The following is a 21,522-nucleotide window of genomic DNA, read 5'->3' on the forward strand; positions in this document are numbered from 1 at the left end:
AAACAGAAAAGCACATCCTCACTCTAAAAGGCTAATGTATCTAAAAGATAAAAAGAGATGCTGAAGCTTTGTGCCAAATGTACCAAGTCAAACATGACTGGATGTACCGATTTGCTATTTCTTCTTCATGCTAGGAGAAAAGGTTCCAAATTAAAAGCCATACTGAAAACCAGAAACCAAATATTGGTTTTAAAAACAAACCCTTCAGAAAACTAGTCCCATCATCTCATTTATGAGGTGAATTTATACAGGTTCCTTTTATCCATTGATTAGTTATTTTATTGTCTTCTGATTATGCCAGGAGTCTACAGCTGCGATATTGTTACAAAAAAGCACACAGGTGTTTAATTTAAAATAAAAAGGCTTTTGTGCAACTTTTTAATAATGAAACTATTTCTACTAGCATTAGTTTTTTATGAAGCCTTTTGAACTTATGCTTTTCATATCAATTGGTTTAGCTGAATCCAGTGAAATATCTCCAGTGAAATTATAATAGCCCTGCATAATTATCAGTCTACTAAAGGAAAGCTTTTCAAATGCTTACTCACTGACCTGTTCAGTGTCCACACACACACAACAGCCCCTCATGAACGTATTAATCCTGGATATATCACTGTTGGAACATTCAATATGTTACACTGGAGCTTCCCACTCCTCCCCTCAGGGCAGGATCCTTTCTTACTGCACTGGCTCGCTCAGCACCTGTATTATTCACTTTCGCAGTAATACTGCAGCTTAATCTTTGAAGCTTTTCAAAAAGGGCTGCAACAAAAAAACATGTGTGGAAAGGGGTGTGAAATAGCAATTAATATGTTCAGCAATCTGCAGGAACACAACCCCATCCTCTGCAAGCAAGATTCAACTAATTAGGATGCAAGTGCACCCTTACTTGCCAGTGATACTCAAGCTACTTCTGCAGCCTGTTATCCTTCTTTCTTACTCAGTCCTCACTCCAAACAAACTTTCAGGAAATTTGGTAGAATTCCTACTCGGCAGATAAACTGCTTTCTGCAAATCATGCACTTACCCTGGAGCTTTGCAGGTATCAGGGCATGAGGGATGTCACCTTTTAGCTTGATCCTGTGGCTGCATTAACACCTCCTCAGGAGAGCCTGGGTTTATTTCTGATGCTCTTGTTACCTGCCACCACTCCAAATACAACATATCACAGAGCTCAGACTCCAAGCTAATTACAAAAAGATGTCATGGAAATGTCATTGTTATCATAATCACCCCTTGTCCACATTACAAGGATATTTTAAAACAGATACACTTCTCAGGGCATTCTCTTTAGAACTATTTTATCTCTGGGCTTCAGAAAATGCATATAAGCAAGGCCAACCTCCTGAAGCTCAACATCATTCCACAGCTTCATACAGGGTTAAATTTACCACCACACTGTTATCTAACAAAAGAACACCCACATATCACTGAAATAGCAGATTTTTCCTTCAGGACACACAGCTCCTCTGTCCTCTTTAGCAGGAGACCATGTCACAGCTAAGAAAACTGCTGCCCTCAACTTGTATTTTCCCATAGTATTTGTTGCAGTTGAGGCAGACAGAAACAACACACTGAGTAACATATCAAAGGCTCTTCTTCTTTATTGCTGCATGTTCTCCTCTTTCATACCCTTCATCCCACATGCATTGCACCTGTGTGCCTCTGCTCCCTTTGGTGGTTGCTCAGTGCCCCTGGGCACTCCAGGGCTCATTGCTGTCAATGCTGCTCACCTGCTTCACAGCTGTGCCCATGGGGATGAGGCTGGGCCCAGCCCCACTCCCAATCACCACAAACTGTGTGCCTAAAAGAATTGACAGAAATAAAGCTGAAGCTGAAAAAAAAAAAAGAAAGGAAGAGGATCCCTTTTTCCAGATGCCAGCTAAACTTGTAAACTTAGGAGAATACCAGCTACAGCAGCTGAAACTCTGGCTGGGAGCCCCAGACTGACTCTTGAACCACCTTTGATAGGGCCAAAAGCACAGTCAGAGTGGAATGGAGCATAACAAGGACTCCTACCACGAGCTGAAGTCATCTTTTAGTCCTCACTGCAGGTGTTCCCATAGAGTTGGTGTACTGAGACATAATCACCCATTTAATTTATTACAATAGTTTGTAATTTTAACTAGGGGCACCATATATAGCTACAATCTTGCCTTAATATTTCTCTTTTTTTAAGCAAGGCTGATGACCAATCTTAGATATCACATTTATTCGGTTTGGGCACATAAAAAGTAAACCAAAAAACCAGGTTTATTTGGGTTTTTTGTTTGTTTAAAAAAGAAAAATCTTGCTCATTTCCTTGTTCTTTTCTTTCTATGAAAGAGAAGTCTTGAGCAGCATTTCCTTCCCCTGCCCCTTCCCTTGTTAATCACTTAGCTATAGCTGCTAACACAACAGTAATGTATGGTAGCTCATTTTACTGGCACAAAGGATGTGCTAAACATTGTCTCGTTCTCTTCCTTCAGTGTACACTTCCTAGAAAATGAAGAAAGCATTACGTATTCCCACTCTGCAGGATGCCAAACACAGACGTCTCCTGAGCAAACAGAATAAGTTATTCTGTGTAATAACTATAAAGGCAAGAATGAGATTACAAGAAAACATCCTCTACAGCTGTAAACACTATCTGCAAGGCTTACTATTCACCACCATTACATTTCCATGCTGAGCCAATTCCAATCCCTTCTCTTCTCACTGCTAAAGCAGCACTGTTTCTTTCTTCCATTATTTTGGATCTCCTATGTACAGTTTTTGCATAGAGGAAGAAACTTGTGTTGATAAATTAGTCTGAAAGTCAATCAAAACCAACACTGAATCATGCATCTCTTGTTTTAAGGTTTAATACCCCCAGAAAAATATTTTTTTAAAAATCAGGAGTGAATAGCCTAGGGAGTTTCTGCTTTGGCAGAACTAGAGTAAGGCAGTAGCCAAACACATTGCTGCTGGCATTCAGTCTTGGATATTTTAAGCCAGCAAAATCATAGCTTGATTCAGTATAATTAAAAGAGATGCTCAAAGGGGGCACTGTAAGGCTAAGTAGAGAAATTATACAAAATGTATTTTAACAATCAACATTACTTGGGCAATCAAAGGAGAGGGAAAATGGTGTTTTCTACGCTTTGAAACTACATCAGGAAAATTGAAAAAAAGACACACAGAGTGGTAATTAGATGTGAATTCTCCCCAGCTCCCTAAAACAGTTTGTTTGGAACAGTGCTACGTATTTTAAATCCTGCATGCTCCAGGCCTGCATTTCTGCGGACAGTCAGAGATTGTACAAAGAATTGCAATCCATTGACCAAGGTCTGTTTAAAGGCAGGTGTTGCTCTTTTCTTTAAAACAATGTTGGACACTTTGCTGTCATCGCAAAATGGACAAACTTACATCCACATGGAAAGCCTTTCATAGCATTATCCACTGCAGTGTTTCACTGCAGCTGCTTTATCTTGATTATGGTGGCGGGGGGAAGCCATTAACCAGTCTGATGATTGGCTAAAGCAAGCTCATGTCTAAAACTTTTAGTCTCATCTCAGCTATTCTTGTCAAGCTCCATATGGTCCCTATAACAAACAATTATCACTCTATAAGAAAATGTGAATTTCTGCCCAGTTTGTCCAGTTTCTAATGGAGTTTGGACATGTTCTGCTCATTTTGCTATTTTGAAGTCACTCTTCTCATTTTTTAATGACTTTTATAAACAGAGCAATGAAGAGGGCTATTGTGTTCTTCTGCATCTGATTTACATCTGCATTAAATACTCCTTATGGCTCCCTCCAGCAGTGCACAGCACTTTCAAGGAACCATATGAAACTCAGCCTAAGGCCCAGGGACAATGCCAGAACAAAGCCAAGGGGTCTCATTACCAAGGGAGAAGTTGGGGTCCCCTAGCACTTCAAGGGAGAGGGAAAGAACTATGAGCCATACACACTGATTTTATTTTTTGCATGCATGACAGTGATCCATATGGTGACATTTCATCAATAAATTCACTAGCAGCATTAAACAACAGCTCTCTAGTCTTGTGTTCAGAACTGTTGCCCACTGTACTCCCAATGCTTCAGTGGACTTGTGGCTGGGAAGCAGTAAGAATCTTTGACTTCCAAGCCTTTGGCATTGGTAATTTGGTGACAGAATAAAGGTAATTCAGACAGCAGCATTTTTATAATCAGGCTGCGTAAAGCCACATGGATAAGATACAGGTATGACATCAAGATACAAGATAAAAGAAACCCCCCTTGTCCAGCCTACAACATGGTCACTGTATCCCTCAAGATTCATGGTAAAGGAAGCTCTCTACAGTTTTTCCTTAGAGGAATCTGATGGGGATCATAAATCAGGTCAATATATTAAGGCTGTTATAAGAATGACTAGAAATATTAACTTATTTCCAATTCAGCTCAATCTTAATTGCTTTACTGAAGCACAGTGGCTGCAGAGGCATCCCAAACTGCTCATGGCCAAGCCCATGCTCTGTCCTACCCTTCCAGCCATTTTTTACATCACCTTTCAGTGCACTGAGCAGTCTGGCTCCAGGCATCACACAGAGCAATTGTTCCACATGCTAAGAGAAAACCTACATGTCACAGGCAGATGTAACTGGTCTTCTGACCTTACCTTCAAATAAACAGATGATTATTTGACTTTGGTGTTGGTTTCTTCAGTGTGCTTACAGGCACTTTTTTATCATCAACTGGGAATGAATGGGAATCCAGAGAGTACACGTGGTGTGAAATGACATTTTAGACTGGCTTCACTTTTTCAGACAAAGTATAGAAGGCACATGAATCTGTAATTAAATTTAAGATTAATTCTGGATTTGCCAAAGTTCTTTTGATTAGCCTTAAGATACATCTTATACAGCATTAAAAAAACAAAGGTGAACATAAAACCACAATTCATTCATTCAGGTAATTTTTCAAATGCATCTAAAAACTCTACTCAATAATATAGAGGACCACAACTCAGCCTAAAAATCTGGTAGCCAGGCTATCCATAGTGATCTCATGGCTCTGCTATGATTCAGGAACATAGAAATCCATTAAAATGCTTTCATTAATCCCTGATGCTTTTACTGTATGCAAAAGGCACGCAGCTTAAATACCCAGTTATTCAACAGGTTTTAACCTTCTGCCATGACTCCTTCCTGAATCTCACTGGCTTGGGGAGGGAAACAAATGATGAATCTGAACTGCAACAATGAAAAATTTAGAGACAAGTTAGGGCAAAAGGTTTTGCAAGACATGACTACCACGACAACACATTTGAGTGAATATATGGTATTGTGAGGGCCATGGTTCATCACCTTTACATGAACAGGAAAACATTCAGCTTTACCTTGCTGGAATAAGTTGTGCAACTCCCATAAAAACTGGTGCAGACAGGAGCTGAAAAATAAAAAGGGGTTAAGGGAGAGCAAGAGCCTTTTTTACTGAAAACAAGCAATTTATCCATATTTCACCTCAAAGCTCATTGATGCTCATTTACATGCATCATTACATGATTGGTTTTGCTGTTGCTTTGAAGACAGTTCAATGGTAAAAAATAGGTTCTGTTCTTTGTGTTTTCATTAAGCTAACAGCCAAAAAAACCCAGCATCCAAAAAAATTATAATAATAATATAAACACATCTCATAAGCAGACACAAAAGGTACACACTAACTCCACTAACTCATCAGCTCAATATTCCCAATGAAAAGAGGTGAACACTGTCCTGCACAGCTCCTTCCAGAGCCATTGGAACCTATCCTACTCACAGGAATCAAAAGAAGTAATAACTGTGGCCTTAAAAAAAAAATTAAGCACTTCCATGATCTCAAGAATAGGGCTTTTTTATCTTCCAAATGTTTCTGGCAGCTTCTTTTCACATGGCAGCACTCAGGCAACTGCAAACACAGGCAAGCTACAGAGCGAGCCCTACCAGCCAGACAGCTGCCACCATCTTCAGGCTGTGTGAAGAATTTAGCTCCCTGTAGCTCTGTGCCACCTCGAACTGTTAATTTTTTCCTGATGAATTGCTCTGGTGGTGGGTCTCTGCCACTGTCGTCCCCTCAGCCCCACACAAGCACCATCCCTGTTAGGGGAGGTGAACGCCTCTGCTTTGTCTCACTGCAATATCGAGGCACCGTGTCTGGGATTTTACAGGGAATTGTCTCCCTGCAAACACATTAACTCAGCTCCCCTGTCTTGATCAAGTAACTTCAGTTTTGTTACCGATGCCTAGAACACACCCACCACACTCGTATTTTAAAGTTCACTGCAGCAACTTTAAATTTGTCAGATCAAGGGGAAGAAAAAAAATGCCAGAAGTAAGGAAGGAGTGTTTGGGTCATGGGACATCTGCTTGCAAGCTTCTTTCAAATCTAAATCAGGACCCACCATCTTTTTGTCTGCCAGTTTTTTTCCAAGCCCTACTAAAACTTTAAGCAGCACAATCACAATAGTGGGTCTTGTAGCATTCAGTGATAAACACTTACCAGAGCAAAGATAACAAAAATTTCTTAATTTAAAAATCAACCAAGAAAATAATTTTTTCCTTTAGTAAGATAAAAATCAACTGTCTTTTTTTATTTCCTTTTTTTTAAAGATAAATTTTAAATTAACTACTATGCTGGAAATACATCGGGGAATTCATTCTTCTGTTTCAGATTTGAAGGATTAACTCTTCAATTATTAAGTTGTACCAACAGCTGATCACTTGCTGTGCAGTCTATTTTTAAAAGCACATGAAAGATTAGTGTAACCAGAATACCTAGAATAAGAACATTTAGCAAAACCCTGCCATGCAGAAATCTGAAATTACTGTTTGTGAGCCAGTATATCAATTTACAGTTAATGCCAGCCTTGCTCTCAGTGGGGCTCAGGTCACTTTTTAATGGCCTTCAACAGCTGCACACACACAACCCTCCTCCCTCCCCAAACCACCACCCAACATACAAGTATTGTTTCCAACTATGGGGGCAATTCAAATCCTTACTAAAAACATTTGATGCCTGCTTTACATTCAAAATTACATATTGATTCACAAAAAGAACAACAGCACAATTTTATCTTAAAAAAAAAAAAATGCCTGGGGTGGGAAGGGGCTGTTTTAAACTGGGATTGATGCATTCCTTTAGAGCTGCCAGCAGGTCCCTTTGAGGTCCTCCTAAAATCCTGGTGGCCTTATTCCAGAGGATTTGTACTTTGCAGAGCTCCAGGGTGAGAAGAAGAGAGAGAGGAACCAGAAATCCCTCCAAAGCATCATTCTCTGCTTACTGCTACTGTTTGCAAGTCCCTCTTACTGAGGTGTTGGTCCTGCAGGAACTGCAGGCAGGTCAGGAAACAAGAGCCCTTCATACAGGTCCTGTTTCCTCTGAGTGTCTCCTGAATGTCTCACCCTGCCTGTAAAATGCAGGGATTTCTCTGATAAGCCCCTCAGTATGCACGTCTCTGCATCTGTTTCCTTTAAAAAAATCAGCATGTCTAAACCCACCAGAGTGCATCTTCCTGTTTAAAGGAACACCTCCCTCTGCAAGAACTCACATTTTCAGGATTTGTCCCCAAGCAGAAAATCTAGCAAAAGACTTGTCCAAATGAATGATGGCTTTCAGCATATCCTTCTGAAAATTGCACCCCATGAAAGGGTTACTGCTGTGCCATGACCTGCTAGCTCCAGGCTACAAGGACCTGGCAAATACAGATATCAAACACAAGGTACCTTGTTTTAAAAACTCCTTTAACTTAAATAAAGTATTACCTCAGAATTCACTCCATAGACCTGAATGAGGCGAGACAAAAAAGGACATGAAATAAATCAAGTCTTAATAAATTTATGTGACCCCCTTGAGCACAAACTTTATTTCTCCAGTAACTTCTGCACTGTGCAAGCCAAAGCAGCAGAGAACTCAGGCACAGCAGCAGCCAGATGAGAGGGTACACAATGATTGATCAGCTTTAAAACAAGAATTAGAGCTCCAGCAGGCATTAACAAGGCATCAGCACAGCAAGAGTTAAGAGCATGGCCTGTACTTTGCTGGTGGGAATAGTTTGAGAAACAGAAATAGTAGGAATAGGATCCCTTAAAATTACTTTAGTTTTTATTAACATATTTTTACAGGACATCCCAGTTAAGCCAGGCAGCATGTTTACAATAGGGTCCTGTCTAAGGACAGCTTAAAACTATTATACAGTACATACAGAAGGACAATACAGTCCCAGTACAAGCTACCAGCAGGCAGTAAATCCCTCAAAACCTCATGTTACACCTGATTAACTGCTTGGCTCCACTACGGCAGCCTACTCCAAGAATGCTTGCTTCAGTGTAGTTAGAAGTTGTCAGAGAATTTATGTCATCTGATGGCAAGTCACATAAAATAGTGCCCTAGTGTATCATTTAAGAAGCATTACTTGGCATGAGCTGCAGGAGTGTGTGGCTTCACACCTGCAGTATCCTCTGGTGCTATGTATTCCTTAAAAGTGGACTCCATTTAGATGTCTCATTTACTAGAAGAAATCACATCACCTCTGTCCCAATGGGATCATATGAGCCTGGATTACAGCTCTCTCTGAATTACAAACACATCCAAAGTTTTATCACCCATGAGTCAGTCTACCCTCAACATGGCAATGCAATGAAGTGAAACTTCCCACAAAATTTTCCCTGATTCTACAAATGGCTTAAAAATAGATACCTTTGTAAATATGAAGACCTTACACATTTTTCACTGAATGTACAAGCCTGAGAGTGGACCAAACAGTAAAACTTTTCCACCACCTGCACACAAAGGAAAACTTGTTTCTCTGAAGTTCAAAGTCAACCCAGACCACTGGAGAGGCAAATTTTGAGAGCATCCCAAGGTCCATAGATTGGATGTTTGTCAAACATGCAAAGTACTGTGAAAACCAAGGAATAATCCTTATGAAGTCTGTGTTTATCCAACAGTCAATCAGCAAGACATCAGGCATTATCTGAGATGTTGTGCATCTTGATCAAGGGTTATAATCCTGTAAATCAGCAAAAGCATTCAATTGTACAGTTTGCTGTGTTTCAGAGTTGTGCAGGAATTCAGCAGAAAGTTGGATGCCAATTTCAGCAGTAATATCATCTACACCACACACACACACAATCAAATCAAATATTTCTATGGAGTTCCTCACGCTTGGCCAGCAGGAGGAGGCTTGCTTATATTCTTTTGTAAGATTAAGTAATCATCACATATTTTTAAAGTGCAGCCTTATTATCCCTTCCCTCAGGCAAGGCAGTGATAGTCCAGCTTTACCCTGGATAAACTGTTGAGGTGGTCTGTACTTCAAGTGTCTGCAGGAAATGTAAACCCAGTAAAGAGGACAATTTCTTGCATTTAGCACATTGTAATATACAGAGTAGGCAGAGCCCCTGAATTCCTCCTCTTACTTATTGATTGAGGCAATTTTGTGTCATAACAATTAGATCACAGGAAGACATTTTCTTCTAAAAGTAAACAGAGTTTTAATTAAAATCAGAACAAGTTTTCTAGAACAACAGCAGAACAACAGAGCACAGATGTCTGGACTGCAAACTTATTTACCTATCTTTTCTGCTCAGTCATAACAGCATTTCCACAGCTATCACAAGAAGAGCTTTAACAAATGAGAAGCCTGATGTTAAATCACTTTGCCCTGGTAGAAGATGAAAAAAAATTTATTCTGGTTTTAGTAAGGGGTAAGAGCCAAGCTAGAAGCTGAGGCCATGGTGAAACAGATATGAAAAATCCATTCGAAATCCCGATATGGAAATGCAGATCAATGCATCCACCAGCTGTAGTAACATTTAAGGGAGAGGAGAGCATCTGAATGGTGCCTCCATGGTGGCCTTTAGACACAAGAACCTGAGTAATTGAGAGGAAAGAAAGAAACCAGCACCTGTTCCCTAGCAAGGTGTGACATGAGACATAAGCACCAAGCACCAGGGAGCTGCAATCTGAAATGGAAATGCACACAACAGCAACAAGGGGAAGGTTTTTGGCTAAGCAGTTAATGCTGGGAGAAGTGTCTGAGGATTGGTAAGATGAGAGCAGCTGTTCAGAGAACTTCTCTCTCTGAACCCAGAATAGCACAGGACTTGTCCTTGCAGATGGCAAAGCTTCAAGGGACAGTAGTTCTGGCAGGAACACCTCTAATGATGCCACGGGTTTGGATTCAGAGCTTGTAGCTGGGAAAGGAGGAAACGTAGGTGTGAGGGAAGCAGCACAGCAGTAGTAAGAGTCAGCAAGGCAGAACACAAGTGTTGCCAGGATTTACGGAATTGCTCTCCAAGCCTTTGGGTGAGACGTGGCCAAGGAGCTGTGCTGCTGAGACACAAGCCACTGGGCATAGACCAGGATCTTTGTAGCTACCAGTCACACTGCAGGGCACAGAGAGGTCCAGGAGAGTGCTCACCAGTTGCCACTGCCATTGAGTTGCCATTTATAGAGCTCAGCACACTGTGCAGCCTTGACCTTTGCAGATTTGAGGTGATCACTTCAACTGGTACTGGTTTGGAAAATATAAAATTAGTAAATTAGCTTTTACCCAGCTTTCTAAACTCCAAGTGCTTTTATTTAGTGGCAAGAAAAATCAGAGGTTCAGTCTCAACTAAAGTTTCAGTGAGTTTAACAGCTGAAAATGTGCCAAAGGCTGGCTGTGCTCATTGCCTTGCCCAATCACCTGCAGATGCACAAAGTGGAAGCAGTGGTACCTGCCTATACAGACCCAGTGACTAAGTGCAGGTATTACTTGTACATGATTTTCTTTTCCCGGTATTGCAATTCTTCACCTGGAGCATCAAATGCCAGAGCCATGATGTGTTAACACCACCTTTCCTGTGGGGCTGTGCTCTACCACTCCACAGAAGGCTTCCAAGAAGCTGTGTGCCTCTGGTAATTCAGACTGCTAGAGACACCCATAAGGCAAAACCAAATGGAAACTGCTGTATTCCTTCCAAATGGACCTATACAATTTTTAAATCTGCTTTCAAAAATGCACCAAACATACCCAGGGGAAATAAGCTAACAATGTGGATTGCTGCCTGAAATAATTATACAGATAGCTCAGGGCGTTTAGAGTAGTGATGAAAGAAAAGAAACAAGAAAAAGCCATTACCAGGCTTCCCAGCAATAACGTGATTTAGCAAATCCTGCACTTTCCGTTCCACAACAGGAACTTTGACATTGCCTAGATTTATAAATACCATACTGCATGTGTTGCTTTTCCCAGTTTAGGAGTCCCTGCTGAGAAGCTCAATATTATACTGCAAACACTCCTATAGCAGAGGGCTATCCACTGCTCTCATTTTGACATACCTGCAGATTTGTCACTCCATCGTTATTTCACTGCACCACTTTGTAAAAAGTGATTTTACTGCAAATAAGACCACCTGCTCATAAAATGGCTTGCACAGCCTTTTTACTGCCTTACAGTGCAGTACTGAAAGACACAATTGTGCCAGGGTACCAGGCTAGATCAGTTCTTGTTGAGGAGCAGCACAAAGATAGGTAATGGACTTCAGGATGCCTCCAAGCCAGAGATGTGAGCTGAGCTGTCTAAATACATAGCAAGCCTCAAAATCCTGACAAGCTTTTTCTTATTGAACTTCAAGTGAATTTAAAGGGAACTCAGGCACAACTTCTGGGTGAGCATAGTTTGACAAAGCTCTGAAAAATAAGCCTTTGGGGTTTTTTAATATTTCCTTTAAATTAAATATTCATCTGATAATAGTTAAACAATATAGTGGCAAGTTTTAACGTGTGCAATGAAATGGTATTTCACTACCTTCAAATAACCAGAAAGATGAGATATCAGAGGCATTAGCCCTGACTGTATTATTCCTCCACTGAAACTACACCTACAGCATTTCAGCATTACAACAATTTGCACTTGCATCATCTTTTCCCTTATTAAAAACCCCCAACACAACCTGAGCAGTGTTTCTACAAGCAGCTCTTGCTCAACTAAAGTACTATATCCAAACAGATTTATGCTACACCCTGTTTTGTCATGAAAGTACTAAATTCCAGATGATGAGCATATGTGGGTGTCTGCTCCTGACTCTAAATCCTGTTTTAAACATATATTTCAAAGATACTTTCCATATAGTCAAGGTCTATGGGGAAGAAGCAGGAAAAACTGAATTGTTAAAATTTCACAGAAGGATTAAGAAAACTCTGCACAAGGAGTTTGTTTGGATGCTAATTTTAGCAGGATTCAAATATGTAACTTTTTAAAATGTCTCAGTTTATTAAGGCTTGAAATCTTGGAATCCATGCGAGAGAATTGCTGAGTAGAAACTACAGTGTGAACACAAACAATAACCTAGTTTAGAAGATGCCTGTAAGCATCTCTAGTACTAAACCCGCCAAATTACACCTATAGTCACTTGTTGGTCTCATCTCACAAGTATTCCCTTGGCTTATCACATATCATGTCCCAGAATATCAACTTCAATAGAAACCTGGGCTGTTTGAAATCCATGTGTCAGGGCCACAGCACTACTCCCTAGAAAACCAAAAAGAGCAACAAGGATACAAATAAAATAAAGAAGGAAACACAAGTTAACAGATAAAGGCAGAGGTGATCTTTAAAATTACTTATGCTGCACCCAAATATCCTTATTTATTTATATCATTATTATTTTAGTAACAGTCTCCTCAAAAAAAAAGTTTGGTAAAACAGTTCTAATCATAATATAAGCTCCTTTTAACAAAATAATGCCAGTGCCATCATAATGGCATTCTTATGCCAAACCAAGAACTTTGCAAGGAAACACACTTTCCAGATGGATATAGCTACACCAATTTATAGATAGGGAAATAGAGACACTGAAAGCCAAGAGCTCCACCCAAAGGGGCTTTGCCTCAAAGTTCATTAGAGATTCAGCTGAGCAACTTGACTACTGCTTCAAATGCTGATCATTGCTCTGCCTCCACCTTCTACTCCCCTTTCTGCATTTCTAGTGTTTATTCAACTGCACGCCCTCTGAACAGTGCACACTTGGGATGAGACATGCATACAGCCAGGGCCTCCAAGCATCATCACTACACACACATTACCAGAGTGACAATAGTCCTAAGGCTGGCTATAGGATGGATGGGAAAGAATGACTGCAAGAGGGAAATTTTACTGAAATAAAGCTCTAATACTTCTATTTCGCAAAACTTATGCCCAACCTCACCACTCTGGAGCACCTCTGTTATGAACATGCTTTTTTTCTCCAGGTCAAACAAGAGTATCTACCAGAGATTAAGATATAAATGCTAAAACAGCACACAAAAGGAACCATAATTAGAAAAATCCCTTTTCAGACAATATTAAAACAGTAAAGCAAGTACTAGAACAATTGAAATATTTTATTACAGTGGACAAGTGCTTACTGCTGTGATCTGGCAGATCACTGTGACACAGACAAACCTGAATGCTGATGAAAGAAATGGGCTTCCACAATTTGAATCCAATTTGAATCTTGCCTTTGCTCCTGGGCTGCTTAAAGCACCTTTTCCAAGCAGCATTCTCTTTAACCAACTTCCCACATTCAGAAAGACTATTTGCAACTGATGGAAGGAACACTGATCTCATGTTTTCATGGACAACAACTCCATGGATAGTCTGAGTCTCAGGGCAAGACACAACTTGCTCCACAAAATGCTGGAATTAAACACACCCCGTAACACCCGTTACTTTGGCTTCATTTCAAGTGATCCTCCATGTCCTACCCAGCTGGCAGAGGATGAAGCCAAGCCAATGTTTAGGCAAGTAGAAATAGCTATGGAAGGAAAATCTGGTTTGGAGTAAAGCTATGTCAAACAGGCCCAGAGGAGTGCCACAAAGATGATCAGGGGGCTGGAGAATTTTCTCCATGAGGACAGGCAGAGAGTTGGGGTTGTTTAGCCTGGAGAAGACAAGGCTCCAGGCAGAACCTAGAGCAGCCTGCCAGCACTTATGGGGGCCCACAGAAGAGATGGGGAGGGACTCTTTGTCAGGGAGTGTGGTGATAGGATGAGGGGTAACAGTTTTAAAGAAGAGGGTAGATATAGATGAGATAGTAAAATGAGATTCTTCGCTGTGAGGGCAGTGAGATGCTGGATCAGGCTGCCCAGAGAAGCTGTGGATGCCCCATCCCTGGCAGTGTTCAAGGCTGGAGCTCTGAATAACCTGGTCTCATGCAAGTTGTCCCTGCCCATGGCAGGGTACTGGAGCTAGATACTCTTTAATGTCCCTTGCAAACCAAATCCTTCTGTGATTCAGTATCTGACTAGTTCCCTTCCATATTATGAGGTAGAGCCTAATTTTAGGTACTGTCTTTCCCAACAGGATCTTTTTGAATGGCAACACACTTCTTATAATTTTGGTAATTACATCAGGATAACGCTTTATAGCTGCCTCCTTGCTATATAATTACTTGTTACCTTGCACAACACTAGGTTTTGGTAAAGAAAGCCACATGGAAAACACAGTGTTTATCTTGGTGAACTCAGCAACATAACCACACTGCTTGAAACCAAATGCATTCATGAAAATGCTGCCACCTCTGAGTTACCACACAAGTCCCACATCAGCACACAACCTCCTGTAATTTGAGAGCCTCATTTAACTTATCAACACACATCTTTTCAGACTGATGAAACAGGAAAAGTTTCAAGACAGCAGCAGGCTATGCTGTCCCCTAGCTATAATATGCTGAATTTGGGAATTCCCTTCAGAGTTGTTTCCCCTCTTAATGCTAATAGACATGGCACAAAAACCATAGATTCTGCATTTATTCAGAAAAATTATTCTCCTATTGAGAAAAAAAACATGCAGTCCACATAGCAATGTAAAGATGCTTGTTCTCAGCAGAACTGCAAAACAACAAATCTTCAAATAAGCAAAAAAAAATTCAGATTTTTCAAAAAACCCACTTTAATTACTGTGTGGTTTGTTCATTTTCCTTTTGAAGACGCCTAACATATGGTATGATTTACACAACACTGGCAGTGAGCTTGAGACAGAAGATTCAAATCTAACTGCAGAAGCATGCAAAACTTAACAGTACTCAACAAGATTGTCCTTCTCATCAGCTGAGGATGGCCATTTAAGTTTGCATGAATAATTAATTCCTATTGCTAAATATTCTTTAAATACTAAGAAATGTAATTTCTGAAATTTTTCTATGTACAGCTTGTCCTTGTAGCTGGTGACACCAGAGCCACTGAGGGGCAGAGATCCTCAGGCAGGGTAGTCCCCTCACTGCAGGACTTCACTTACACTCCTGGCTTCAACAACCTCCATTTAAAGAAAAAAATATTTGTGCACAAAAGAAACAGCACTTTATAAGGTGTAGCCTTCAAAGTGTACAGCACACAGACTCCAGCTGTGCCTCCCTCCCTCGAGGGTTTGTGCAGGTCCCTTCTGAGGCACCCCAGGGCTCAGCCCCCCAGGCTGTGCCAGTCATGAGGCACTGGGCAGCCACCACTCCCAGCAATGGCTAGCAGGCTGAGCAAAACCCCTCAGCTGGCTGTTTTATTTCTAGGGCACCAAGGGAAGAAGCTGCAAACAGGGCCATGTGCTACAAAATACTTCAACCTTCAATAATGACTCTCCTTTTCGCCTCTCTCAGTGCCCTGCACCTGCCAGCGCTGTGTGTTCAAATACAGCATTAGGTTATTTTCTTCTCAGTAAAAAGCACCTGAAAAAAACAGCAACAGAGGGTTTGTAAAACAAAGTTTGAAAAAAAAATACCACAAGAGTTTAACTGAGAACCTCTTGCTCAGTTCTCAGGAGTTCAGAGAACCCAGTGGTTTCTTTTTTTGACAAAAGATAGTTCTAGTGGTGTGAGTTATCTGCACTCCTGTAGTGTTGGTGCAGCACTTCTCAGGTCACAAGTAGGTCATAAACCTTCACTCAGCAGTTTGCAAAACAGCTCTACTCAGAGTAAGATGTTTTTAGAAGATATCTGTACCTTCCTTGGTATGGAAAGAACTAAACAAAATCAGCACTAGAAAAATGATAATCATTCAAAAGCTTTGGCTCATTATTTTGATTGCAAATGATAACTACTGTGGCAGCACTCCACAATGCATTTGTGATTCATTTTTCCCCCAAAGAGGTTAGGCAATTCTCGGACTTTTTCCAAGAAGTTTAGAAGGCGGTCTAGATGACCTCACCATCAAGGCTGTCTGTCTGAAAATGTCACTGGCAGATTCTCACCAGGTTGATGCTGGGGACCCTGAACTAGAGGAGAGGAGGAAAATTGAGATCATAGATTTGCACTCATGTTGGTTTTAGAGCCAATTATACAAATGATACAGAAAGGAATTACTTATTCTGTGTACGAAGCATCGAGAGTTGTAATAAATACATGTTATTAAGTATTAGAAATTATAAAAGACTCCAAGGACATCAGGAAATAAGGGATTTATGCTTTATATTTTAACACAGTACCTACACAGTATCACCATTTTCATATTTTGGCTGTGTTTACATTAGTAGACACGTAGGGTGGAAGAGGAAAAGTCCTGTTTCAATTCCTGTTACCCAGTGGGAATCTAAGAGCAGACTGCTTGCTAGGATGCCCCCCTGCACGCAAAGGCCTGACAAGGACAGATGCAGAAATACTTGAGCAGTTCCTTCCTGTGACCCATCCACCCAACACGGCCACGTGCACAGAGCAGCAGCAAGGCAGGAGCTGGTTGTCTACCACAAGGCAGCATAGCAACACAAACCTCATTTTTCATTCCAGACAAGATCCTAAATGCACTTAGAATGGAATCTGGGCAGCGTTTAGGAGCCGAGGAGCACATCCCCGGAATTTCTGTGCAGTCCACACACCCAGAATTTGTGGGTGTCCAAGTGATGCTACTCAAGTTGTGCTGCCCACACCCAGCTTTGTTCAGAGCCTGCTGCTCACTTCAGCCCCAGCTCTGTTCTGATTTGGGAGTCTCCAGTCTGGGAGTCTCAGCATGCTCTAACTCAGAGCACATCTCAAACAACACGACACACTCCAGTCTCAGGGAGGCTTTCCTGCTGCAAACATCACCCTTCCCTTCAAACTCATGCACTGCATTGCAAATAAATCATTAAGTCAGTATTTAAAGCACTCAGCAGGACTCAATTTCCCAACCAGACTGAGGGTACCCAGACATATTCTGTGTTTTCCTCTCCCAGCAGACTCCTGCAATCCTGAAACTGCAGAGGGAGGATGTACTTTCTCCCCCAGCTGAAGCTATGCCACTTCACCCAGACCAGGAATGAAAGCATCATTATGCCCAAAGACAAAGGCCCTCAGCTTTTACTAGGAAGATAACTGGGCTTTGATTCCTTCTGCTTGTGTCAGACGTCATAACTTCTTCCTGTTCAGCACAAAATCCTTGGATTCTGCTGCTGGACTGTCCGAGTCGCCAGGCAGCAGTGAATAAGCAAATGGTCTCCTTGAATCTCAAATGTGTTTCCCCAAGAGAAATAGAAGAACACCCATTCTACTCTACAAGAGCCTCATGAGCAGAGCAGTTTCAGGGGCAGTGCAAGACAAGAACTTGATAACCACAAACTGATGGAAGAATTGAGCTTTTGTTTCACTCACGTCCTTTTGCGGCCACAAGCTGCTTTGTTATGTACTGGCACTTCACCTCATGCTAGCCAGCCCTAGAAATCACTTTTCTTTCTCCTTGTGAAGGCAAGGAAACAATATGAGTATTGCTTGCATCAATAGAACAACTTGCAACAATAAATTTCTACATACAGTCTCAGTCATTTTTGTCATCCCAAACAAATAGGAATTGAACCATTTTTGTTTCTGGTACGAACTGATTGAACTAAAAAATTGCTTCACCTGAAAATTTTGAAACATCCTATAAAATAAAATATAAAATGCCACAAGGAAATTCAGACATTTTCAAAATAAATAAAGGATGGCTACACTCATCCATAATGCTCCTCCTTCCCTGCTGCCATAGGAATTGCACTGAACAAGGAATATGCCACTTTGCAGGTCAATTTCCCACCACAAGGGCCCTTATCTACAGCATGCTGAGAGGCTGAGATCCAGGGAAAAAAGCAGGTTTACAGAAATAAAAAAATAAAATCTCATCTGTCCTGGATTTTTTTTATAGGAGGCTGGACAAGAATAGAAGAATCCAATCAAATACCACTTCTTGTGCAGCCCCAAAGGAAGACAATGAGTCCATAACAGGTGTGGCATTGCCTTCATGCTTGTGATATCCAACAATACAGTCATGATCAACTGTACAACTGCTTCAGATTTGTTGGTGTCTTATTGCCTTGCCAAGCAGAAAAGCTGACATTATCTCTGAAGATGTGTGCTTTGTTATACAAAGAATACCAAAATAAGGAGTTTCAGAGAATAATATAAATCAAGAAGTCTTCTTGGTACCATCACAGTCAAAACCTGTAACTTTGATATATAACATTTTAAGTATTATCAAGCAGAGATGATCAGATTTCAGTTTAATTGCTTCCTTTGTAAAAGCACTTTATTAAATGAATTAACCAAGTTGTCTTCTCAGTCCACAATACACTACTAATTCTAAAACTATTGATCTTTGCATTTGGAAGTCATCGTTTGGCATCAAACTGTTTTTTGTAATTAGCATACACTAGCAGGCTTAATGAAACTCAAGGACTCCTCTAAGAGACTACATAATTAAAATACTCCTAGATAGGCTCAGAAATTACCATTAAGCATGGTCATCTTGACCCCAGGCAAGGAAGGTCATAAGAACTCAAGCAACTATTGACAGCACAAATCCCAAGTGAGCTAACTATTAAAAAATTCTCTCTTCTCTTGTCCAGCCAACGCTGACCTATTTGCTAACCAAGTTAGCAGCAATGGTCTTCATTTTACCCTCCAAGCTCTACCTCACAGGTACATATATAAAACCTCACAGCATTCACCAACTAACATTGATTTTGTATTCCTTTCTCGCACCCTAATTTGGAAACCACTCATCTTAAAGTCTTCAAGAGCTGCACAAACAAAAAAGTAATCATTACCAATTGTCAGGGAAGCTGTTGTATAAGAGAAAAGCTTCCTGAGCTCCAACAGACTATACTGAGTGAAAAAGCCTGTTCAGGTAACACTACCAGCATTCCTAACAATTCACATAATCACAACCAAAAAAGGAAACCTGACTCTAGAGTCATTCAGGAACAGTAAAACTCAAATTCACATTATATCATTCAGGAAGTGAACAGGTTAAATCAATCACACATTTCAAGAGAAAACTGCTGAAAAAAATGACCAGAAGAGATATACAAGGCAAAGTTTACATTCAGTGGTGTTCTGCATATGCAATATTTCATTTATGCTACAAGGTAATTAATACAAGGCCCCCCAAAGGTTCTCTGCTTCTCCTGCCTCTTCTAAACTGGTGTCTTCACCCTCACTTCTTTCCATGCTTCCTTCATTTCTCTGCACCTGTCCTTTCCATAAACAACGACAGATTGCCACTCTGGTGGAATTGAGGCCTTTCATGTAATTTCTTCCTACCTTAATTTTGTCAGTGTAGAAGTTTGTATGGTGACTGTAGGACCCCAAGTGGCATTTGCCTTAACTTCCACAAGATGCACAGGCTTCTTTCTCTTGAAGAAAAAGAAAGTCTCACCAGAACTACACAAATCTTTTGAGAATAAACACCAAGTTTTTTCAGGATACACATTGAAGCACCCAGTACAAAATTGCAAATATGACACCAAGAGGTAAAGTGATGAAAAAGGCAGGCATCAAAACAACACACCTGTGATTCAAAGATAACAGACAATAAAAGATAAAAATTCCTACTGTCCCAGCTCAACAGAACCTCTCACCTGCTATGAACTGGTGTGGAAGAATCTCTCCCCAGTGGTAGGGATGGGCATGGTCCCTCCATCAGGGTCTGGGCAGTAAAAAGGACAGAAGTCATCTACCTTCAGGTCACTCATTCTGACTTGCTTGTGCACTGCCAAGTGGTCACTCTACCTGTACCTATCAAAAAAAAGAAAGGTGAGAGACTGCAGTATCCAAAGGTCAAATTGCCCTGAAAGCAGAAACCTAAACCCAAGTCAGCAGGAGAAAACTTCAGTTTCTATAATTCCTTATTTCTTGTTACTCTCCGTGTAGCAAGTCAAGTTTTTCCTAGTTGATGTCACATTGAATTTGGGCAAGATATGTATCTTTATATAGATTAAATGTCTGCAAATGTAGTCCACTCATCACTGGAAGGGGGAAAGCAATAGGTATTTCAGCAGTTAAGAACAACCAAGCAGCCAAAAACCTCTTTTTCTAGGCATCACGACCATTATTTTAGCTACATACAAACACAGAAATAAAAATTCTTTTCAGCATTCATAAACAGATTGTTATAACACTTAACTTTAGGCCAACACTGCTGTCTGGAATGAAAGTAGAGACACGATCAACACCAAAGAAGGCTTCAAACATCCACCCATACAGAGTAATACCATACTACTTCATAAGGTTTCAAGTGTCCACAGCTCTTTATTGTCCTTTAGCCCAACCTTTTATACCCCTCACGTTCATGCACTGCACCTGTGTGCCCTCTGCTCCCTTTGGTGGTTGCTCAGTGCCCCTGGGCACTCGTGGCTTGTTACCTTCAATATCAGTCACCTGTCCTGCACAGCTGCAGCACATTAGGGAGGAGGCTGGGCCACAGCCCCACTCCCAGTTACCACAAACTTTGTGCCTACAACAGTTCCTGTCTTTTTTTTCCAAATAGAGGACAGCAAGGGATGTGACCTGCGCACAAAACTCCTGATTTATGCTGTGCTGACTAGAAGGAACTACACTGTCAGCAGGACAACTTCTCACAATTACAGTGTTTACTCGCCTCACTGAGACCAGAAGTCCATGTTCTGAATGCACAGAAAAAAAAGCTATGGACAGTTCAGATACAAGACATAACACATGTAGAGCATGTACAAACTGAGTGTCTCCTTTATGTAAAAGACAGATGACACATACTCTAATTAAAGGTTAGTCAAGGAGTATAATCACCAGAGGCCAAACATGAGAGATGGTAATCTTGATTACAGGTCGGTCAGAGAGATCAAAGTAATAAATTGGCTCAGTGTTCCTAGAAAAACCTTTGTGAACTTTTGATGAGAAGATTACTATGTCCTGAATTCCTTCTCCACCACTTGAGACCTTTTCTTCCCTTAAACAGCCCACACAATGTAGACACTTGCTTCTTGTTCTCTGCTCTGACCAGTGCTGAAGCACCGATGAAGTGGAATGAAATGTTACACAGTGAAGATTAACTTTGACCCATCAAATCCAAGGTTTTAAGCTTTCCTTGCCTGCCCTATCTGTACTCACTGAGTGAGTAATGAGTGTGAGCCACAACTCCTTGCCCCTAAACTTCTCCTTTCGGCCCAGGCACTGCTTCCTTCACAGCCTCCTCCTGTGCTAGACCAGCAGTATCCACCACACGCCTCCAGCCATCTCTTTCAGGATCCTATCCACACAGATCTCCTCCAGAGCTTACCTGAACTGACCAAGACCATCTCTTTCTCAGTCCTGCTCCACTGCAGTTTCCC

At 41.0% G+C, this 21,522-nt stretch overlaps 1 long non-coding RNA gene across 1 annotated transcript; it reads right to left on the minus strand.

Annotated features, from left to right (window-relative positions):
* Positions 1-1,081: 1,081 nt before the first annotated feature.
* On the minus strand, positions 1,082-19,946 carry LOC119703047. The gene is made up of 4 exons (XR_005257533.1): positions 19,795-19,946; positions 5,338-5,387; positions 4,618-4,789; positions 1,082-1,186 (listed from the first exon to the last, which is right to left on the minus strand). It is a non-coding gene; the product is annotated as an uncharacterized LOC119703047 (long non-coding RNA).
* Between the last annotated feature and the right edge of the window lie 1,576 nt (positions 19,947-21,522).

The sequence above is a fragment of the Motacilla alba genome, chromosome 7 (genome assembly GCF_015832195.1).
Source record: "Motacilla alba alba isolate MOTALB_02 chromosome 7, Motacilla_alba_V1.0_pri, whole genome shotgun sequence".
Classification (NCBI taxonomy): domain Eukaryota; kingdom Metazoa; phylum Chordata; class Aves; order Passeriformes; family Motacillidae; genus Motacilla; species Motacilla alba.